Source organism: Arachis ipaensis, chromosome B03 (genome assembly GCF_000816755.2).
Source record: "Arachis ipaensis cultivar K30076 chromosome B03, Araip1.1, whole genome shotgun sequence".
NCBI classification, from domain to species: Eukaryota; Viridiplantae; Streptophyta; class Magnoliopsida; order Fabales; family Fabaceae; genus Arachis; species Arachis ipaensis.
The window spans coordinates 45591572-45600168 of NC_029787.2; positions in this window are offsets into that span (position 1 = coordinate 45591572).

Sequence of the window (8597 nt, forward strand, 5' to 3'; positions counted from 1 at the left end):
TCACTTTCCTTTACCATTCATAGACCAGATGCTAGAGAGACTAGCAGGTCATGAATATTACTGCTTTTTGGATGCCTATTCAGGTTACAACCAAATTGCAGTGGATCCTCAGGACCAAGAGAAAACAGCATTCACATGTCCTTCTGGAGTATTTGCCTACAGAAGGATGCCTTTTGGTCTGTGCAATGCACCTGCAACCTTTCAGAGATGCATGCTCTCTATTTTCTCTGATATGGTGGAAAAATTTCTGGAAGTCTTCATGGATGACTTTTCAGTATTTGGAGACTCATTCAGCTCCTGTCTTGACCATTTAGCACTTGTTCTGAAAAGATGCCAAGAGACCAACCTAGTTTTAAACTGGGAAAAATTTCACTTCATGGTGACTGAAGGAATTGTCCTTGGGCATAAAATTTCAAACAAGGGAATAGAGGTGGATCAAGCTAAAGTGGAAGTAATTGAAAAATTACCACCACCTGCCAATGTAAAGGCAATCAGAAGCTTTCTGGGACATGCAGGATTCTATAGGAGGTTCATAAAGGATTTTTCAAAAATTGCAAAACCTCTAAGTAACCAGCTAGCTGCTGACACGCCATTTGTGTTTGACACAGAGTGTCTGCAGGCGTTTGAAACCCTGAAAGCCAAGCTGGTCACAGCACCAGTCATCTCTGCACCTGACTGGACATTACCATTCGAACTAATATGTGATGCCAGTGACCATGCCATTGGTGCAGTGTTGGGACAGAGGCATAACAAGCTTCTGCACGTCATTTACTATGCTAGCCATGTTTTAAATGATGCACAGAAGAATTACACAACCACAGAAAAAGAGTTACTTGCAGTGGTTTATGCCATTGACAAGTTTAGATCCTATTTAGTAGGTTCAAAAGTGATTGTGTATACTGACCATGCTGCTCTTAAATACCTACTCACAAAGAAGGATTCAAAACCCAGGCTCATAAGATGGGTGTTGCTTCTGTAAGAGTTTGATATAGAAATAAGAGACAGAAAAGGGACAGAGAACCAGATAGCTGATCACCTGTCCCGGATAGAACCAGTAGCAGGGGCGTCCCACCCTCCTACTGAGATCTCTGAAACCTTTCCGGATGAGCAACTCTTCGCCATTCAAGAGGCACCATGGTTTGCAGACAGGAAAAGAAAGAAGCATGAAAGGCTACTCTCAATACAGAGTCAAATAAAACCCCCACATTCAAACTCTAAGTTTGTTATTGGAAGGCCACAACCAAACTCTAAGTTTGGTGTTAAGGGCCATCATCATGCTCTGAGTATCTGTGAGGCTCCATGAGAGCCCACTGTCAAGCTACTGACATTAAAGAAGTGCTTGTTGGGAGGCAACCCAATTTTACTTATCTATGTTAAATTTCTATTTTTCATTGTTATTTTATGATTTCTGTAGGTTGATGGTCATGTGAAGTCACAAAAATAATTGAAAAGGAAAAAACAAACTGAAAAACAGAATGAAAAATGGCACACCCTAGAGGAGAAGCCTACTGGCATTTAAACGCCAGTAAAGGCAGCAGGATGGGCGTTAAACGCCCAGTTTGGCACCATTCTGGGCGTTTAACGCCAGAAATGGGCACCAGACTGGCGTTTAATGCCAGAAAAGGGCAAGAAGCTGGAGTTAAACGCCAGAAATGGACAGCAACCTGGCGTTTAACGCCAGGATTGGCAGCAGAGGGCGTTTTGCACGCCTAATTGGTGCAGGGATGAGAAATCCTTGACACCTCAGGATCTGTGGACTCCACAGGATCTCCACCAACCTCAACTCACTCTCCCTCACTTCTTCACACCTTTTCATAATACTCTTCCCAAAATAACCTCTACCAATCACCTCCATTACTCCTCCAAAACCATCATACAAACCACCTACACCCCACCCACTCAAATTCAAACTATCACTCCTTCCTTTTCCACATCATAACCACCTAAAACCCCCCTTGGCCGACAATTCACACACCTCCATCTCCCCCATCTTTTCTTCTTTTCCTCCTTTCTTTATTCTTTTGCTCGAGGACGAACAAACCTTTTAAGTTTGGTATGGAAAAGCTCAGCTTTTTTGTTTTTCCATAACCATTTATGGCACCTAAGACTGGAGAAACCTCTAGAAAGAGGAAAGGAAAGGCAATTGCTTCCACCTTCGAGTCATGGGAGATGGAGAGATTCATCTCAAAGGTCCATCAAGACCACTTCTATGAAGTTGTGGCCAAGACTCCTCATTGAAGAGAACAAGCCCATCACTAAGAAAAGGATGGAGCAAACAAGAGAGCCCACTCATGGACCTCAACAAGAGCACGAGGAAATTCCTCATCATGAAATCCCTGGGATGCCTCAAGGGATGTATTTCCCTCCACAAAATTATTGGGATCGAATCAACACCTCCCTAGGAGAATTAAGTTCCAATATGGGACAACTAAGGGTGGAGCACCAAGAGCATTCCATCCTCCTCCATGAAATTAGAGAAGACCAAAGAGTTATGAGAGAGGAGCAACAAAGACAAGGAAGAGACATTGAGGAGCTCAAGCACTCCATAAGATCTTCAAAAGGAAGAACTAGTCGCCATCACTAAGGTGGACCCGTTCTTTAATTTCCTTGTTCTTTATTTTCTGTTTTTCAAATTTTTATGCTTTATGTTTATTTATGTTTGTGTCTTATTACATGATCATTAGTGTCTAAGTGTCTATGCCTTAAAGCTATAAAAATGAATCCATCACCTTTCTTAAATGAAAAATGTTTTTAATTGAAAAAGAAAAAGAAGTACATGAATTTCAAATTTTAAAACAGTTTAGTTATTTTGATGTGGTGGCAATACTATTGTTTTTCTGAATGAATGCTTGAACAGTGCATATTTTGAATTTGATTGTTTATGAATGTTAAAATTGTTGGCTCTTGAAAGAATGATGGAAAAAGGAGAAATGTTATCTGATGATCTGAAAAATCATAAAATTGATTCTTGAAGCAAGAAAAAGCAGTGAATAGAAAGCTTGCAGAAAAAAAAAGAGGCGAAAAAAAAAAAGAGAAAAGAAAAAGAAAGAAAAAGAAAAAGCAAGCAAAAAAAGCCAATAGCACTTTAAACCAAAAGGCAAGGGTAAAATAAAAAAGGATCCAAGGCTTTGAGCATCAGTGGATAGGAGGGCCCACAGGAATAAAATCCTGGCCTAAGCGGCTAAACCAAGCTGTCCCTAACCATGTGCTTGTGGCGTGAAAGTGTCAAGTGAAAACTTGGGACTGAGCGGTTAAAGTCGTGGTCCAAAGCAAAAAGAGTGTGCTTAAGAGCTCTGGACACCTCTAATTGGGAACTCTGGCAAAGCTGAGTCACAATCTGAAAGGGTTCACCCAGTTATGTGTCTGTGGCATTTATGTATCCGGTGGTAATACTGGAAAATAAAATGCTTTGGGTCATGACCAACACTCATAAAGTAGCTGTGTTCAAGAATCAACATACTTAACTAGGAGAATCAATAACACTATCTGGATTCTGAGTTCCTATAGAAGCCAATCATTCTGAACTTCAAAGGATAAAGTGAGATGCCAAAACTGTTCGGAGGCAAAAAGCTAAAAGCCCCGCTCATCTAATTAATACTGATCTTCATAGATGTTTTTGGAATTCATTGTATATTCTCTTCTTTTTATCCTATTTGATTTTCAGTTGCTTGGGGACAAGCAAAAATTTAAGTTTGGTGTTGTGATGAGCGGATAATTTATACGCTTTTTGGCACTGTTTTTAGTATGTTTTTAGTATATTTTAGTTAGTTTTTATTATATTTTTATTAGTTTTTATTTAAAATTCCCTTTTCTGGACTTTACTATGAGTTTGTGTGTTTTTCTGTGATTTCAGGTATTTTTTTTGCTGAAATTGAGGGGCCTGAGCAAAAATCTTATTCAGAGGCTGAAAAAGGACTGCAGATGCTGTTGGATTCTGACCTCCCTGCACTCAAAGTGGATTTTTTGGAGCTACATAAGCCCAATTGGCACGCTTTCAATTGCGTTAGAAAGTCGACATCCTGGGCTTTCCAGAAATATATAATAGTCCATACTTTGCTTAAGATTTGATGGCCTAAACCGGCGTTTCAAGTCAGCTCAAGAATTCTAGCGTTTAACTCCAGAACTGGCACAAAAGCTGGAGTTAAACGCCCAAACTGGCACAAAATCTGGCGTTTAACTCCAAGAAAAGTCTCTACACATGAAAGTTTCAATGCTCAGCCCAAGCACACACCAAGTGGGCCCCGGAAGTGGATTTTTACACTAAACACCCTAGCTTACTCATTTTCTGTAACCCTAGGTCACCAGTTTGCTATAAAAACTACTTTTAGTGATTCATCTTGTACCTCATGACACTTTACACGTTTCATATTGTATCTTCTATGGCATGAGTCTCTAAACCCCATTGTTGGGGGTGAGGAGCTCTGCTGTTCTTCATGAATTAATGCAATTACTACTGTTTTTCATTCTATCACGCTTGCTTCTATTCTAAGATATTCATTCGCACTTCAACCTGATGAATCTGATGATCAGTAACAATCATCATCATTCTCACCTATGAACGCATGCCTGACAACCACCTCCGTTCTACATGTAATCAAGCTTGAATGTGTATCTCTTGGGTTTCTAGTCTAAGATTGGAACTTTCGTGGTATAGGCTAGAATTATTGGCAGCCATTCCTGAGATCCAGAACGTCTAAACCTTGTCTGTGGTATTCTGAGTAGGATCTGGGAAGGGATGACTGTGACGAGCTTCAAACTCGCGATTGTTGGGTGTGTGACAGACGCAAAAGGATCAATGGATCCTATTCCGACATGATCGAGAACCGACAGATGATTAGCCGTACGGTGACAGCGCATTTGGAACATTTTCACTGAGAGGACAGGAAGTAGCCATTGACAACGGTGATGCCCAACATAAAGCTTGCCATGGAAGGAGCCTTGCATGCATGAAGAAGAAGATAGTAGGAAAGCAGAGATTCAGAAGACAAAGCATCTCCAAAGCCCCAACCTGTTCTTCATTACTTTATAACAAGTATTTATTTCATGTTCTTTTACTTTTTACAATTAAATCTGAGAATTATTGATATCCTGACTAAGAGTTACAAGAAAACCATAGCTTGCTTCAAGCCGACAATCTCCGTGGGATCGACCCTTACTCACGTAAGGTATTACTTGGACGACCCAGTGCACTTACTGGTTAGTTGTGCGGAGTTGCAAAAGTGTGATTGTAATTTTGTGCACTAGCCCCCAACGTTTTTATAAATACTTTCCCTCTCTTTCCTTGCTTCATTTCTGAAAACTTTCACACTTCCTCTCCTCTGTTCGGAAGAAGCCTTTGTTCGAAGGAATCCGCCTTTCTCTGCCCCTATCCTTTATTCAAGCAAATGTTAGTTTTTCTCTACTCTCTTTTTATGAAGTGCTTTCATTTGCATGTTTTTCATTTTAGAGAGGAGGGTAGGCTTCCAGTGATTCTGTTTTGTTTGATTCCAGGCCCCTTAGAGACCCTGTTTTTGATCCTTTTCTTTTTTCCTTTGTAGGTTTCGTCATACCTTTTTAGGAAAGAATGTCTTCCATAGAAACCCTTGCTCAATGGGTGGACGTTACCGTTCTGGGGGAGGAATCCTTTATAGATACTGACTTTATTACCAACCTCCGTACTCATCATAGAATTTGTACTTCTGATGAGGATGAGCCGAAGTATGAGTTGGTTGTCCCGGGTCCTGAAGACCGGGTTTGCTTCGCGAGGGCTGCTGAGGCAGCCCCTTATTTTTTCTATATGTATGAGAGCATGATTACCCGTTTGGGTGTTTTTCTTCCTTTTTCTGATTTTGAAATGGCTGTCTTACGTCACTGCCGTGTTGCTCCTACCCAACTTCACCCCAATTCCTGGGGTTTTCTGAAAATTTACCAGTTCATTAGCCATGCTTTAGACTTTCCGACGTCCTTGAGGATTTTCTTTTTCCTTTTCCACATGACTAAGCCCTTTAGTGGGCAAAATAACAAGCAACAGTGGTTGTCTTTCCGAGCTATACAAGGTCGGAGAGTCTTCACCCTTTTTGATGAATCTTTTCACGACTTCAAAAATTATTTTTTCAAAGTTCAAGCTGTAGAGGGTCACCACCCCTTTTTCCTGGATGAGAGTTCTTCTCCCCGCTTTTCTCTGTACTGGTTAGAGGCCTCCTCTTGTGAGAAATATAGTTTGGATGACCTGGATGAAGTGGAGGCAGCCATTGTGGGGTTCCTTCGAGAAGTGTGGGGGAGGGCCCCCTATCTGGATACCAAAAAATTTCTCCAGGGGGCTCCGACCTTTGTCCAGACACAATTAGGTAGCTTTTGGTTTGTTTATATTTTCCGACTTCGTTTCTTCCGACTTATTTTGCTGACTTTGGCTACCTATTGTTTTTTACAGAGATGGCGAAGAAGAATTCCAGGGAGTCGTACCAGAGAGTTCAGGAGGCCAAGGCAAGATCCCGCGCCAGAGTTGGTGGCACCAGGGTAACTAGCTTTTCTCTTCCTTCTCCTCCCCCTCCTTCCCGCAATTTGGGGACCCCTTCCCGACCTATTGTTATTCCTTCCTCGGCTTTTTCTCAGCCGTCCCCTCCTCCCCATTCTTCCCATGAGCCAGAAAAGAAGAAGCGCAAGACTCTTGAATCTAGATCTTCTTTTGAAGGTGAGGCTAAAGTGGATGCGCCTCAGTTTGTTCGAAAGTACATCTATCCTCATACCCGCATAGGTATGGATGATGTTTCTATTCGGAACTACCTTACTATTCTGGCTCAGGAGAGTATCAGGGCGGCGGGGGTGTGCACGAAGTTCCTTGATATTTTTGAGAAGACTCCTCTTAGCTCTCTTGGTTCATCCTCAAGGGTTGAAGAGTTGGAGGGGAGGCTTCTCTTATATCAGGAGCAGGAGAAGGGACTGAGGGAGGAGGTCGCCAAATTGAAGGAGGAGAGGGATGGCCTCCGGGAGAGGGAAAGCAAGTTGCAGGCTCAGTGCAACATGGAGGAGGGCCTGAGGTTGAAGGCACAGGAGAGTTATTCGAGCTTGTTTGAGGATCTCGTGGTGGTGAAGAAGGATTTGATGAAAGCTCGGAATGACTATACCGAGTTGGAGGACTCCATTGCTGACGGGGCCGAGGAAGCATGGAGGATCTTTAAGGAACAGGTCGGAGTTCTTGCTCCTGACCTGGATCTCTCTCCTTTAGATCTGGACAAAGTCGTCATTGACGGAGCTATAGTCTATCCTCATTCTCCCCAATATGTCACTGAGTCAGATTTAAAGACTCGGGGGCAGAGAATAATGGAGTCTCCTCACCGACCAAAGGATGCTTCGAGTTCCTCGAAGGCTCCGGGATCCTCCACTCTTTCTCCTATGGACACTTCTTTCCCTGGTCCTGATGGCGCTCCGACTACTCTTCCTGACTCTGGTGCTGCTCCTTCTACTCCTCTCGACTCTGGTGGTGATGTACTTTGAAAAAATTGATTATGGCTATATGGGGGCCTGGCCTGTGGGTCCCCTCTTTTTTAAACTTATTTGTTTTTATGTGGTGGTGGTCTGCTGATATTTTTCTTGGCCTTTTAAGGCCGTAAATAAAATATTTAGAAATACCCTTTTTTGGATAAGGGTTTAAAAAATACCCTTTATGGATAAGGGTTTTAAGTTACCTCTTATCTGTTGTGTGTGCATGCTTTTCTGATTTTAGGGTTTTTTTTTTTTTTTTTTTTTTGGAAAACCCCTTTGATCCTTATTTTGAAAACCCTTTTGCTTGGCTGACTATCCTTCCTTTTGAGTTTCTTTTTTCTTTAAGAACTTAGGACAGTCTTTAGCTTTGGCACTTTTAATAGGTTTTTCGATCTCTTTTTTGGTATTCCTTATACTCAATTTTTGATTTATTGAGTTCCTATGACTTAGGTTATTTTTGCGATGCGTTTTCTTTGCTGCTCGGTTTTTCATTTCGACTTATGAATCGGAACGTTTTCGAGTTTCTCACGATCAACTTTTATAACCTCTTTACACCGACTTGTACCTCGTCGTTTCATCCTGACGACCATCTAGGTCGGTTCATGGGATTTTCACGTTTTGTCAAGCTTAATTCGGCGCGTTTCATAGAAAGAAAGAAAAGCGAGAAGGAATTTATAAGAGATATTCTAAAAGATCTTTATTTATTTGGGAAGGTACTTTTACTGCTACTAAGGGTTTTTATAATCTATTTTCCCTTAGCCTCTACTATGATGCCTCGTTAAAAATCCCTTCAGAAAAAACCCTTTTCTTTTGGGAAAAAATCATGAAGTTGGGAAAAGAGTACATCAGGGAGTAGAGTTCGCTTTCAACTATAGTACCTTTTCATGTTACAAGCATGCCACGACCTAGGTAACTCGGTGCCGTTTAGGTCGGTCACCTTATAATAACCTTTTCCTAGGACCTCACTGATTTTGTATGGTCCCTTCCAATTGGCAGCGAGCTTTCCTTCTCCCGATTTGTTGACTCCGATGTCGTTTCTGATCAAGATCAAATCGCTTGGGGTGAAACTCCTTCGAATGACTTTTTTGTTGTACCTGGTAGTCATCCTTTGTTTCAATGCTGCTTCTCTTATCTGG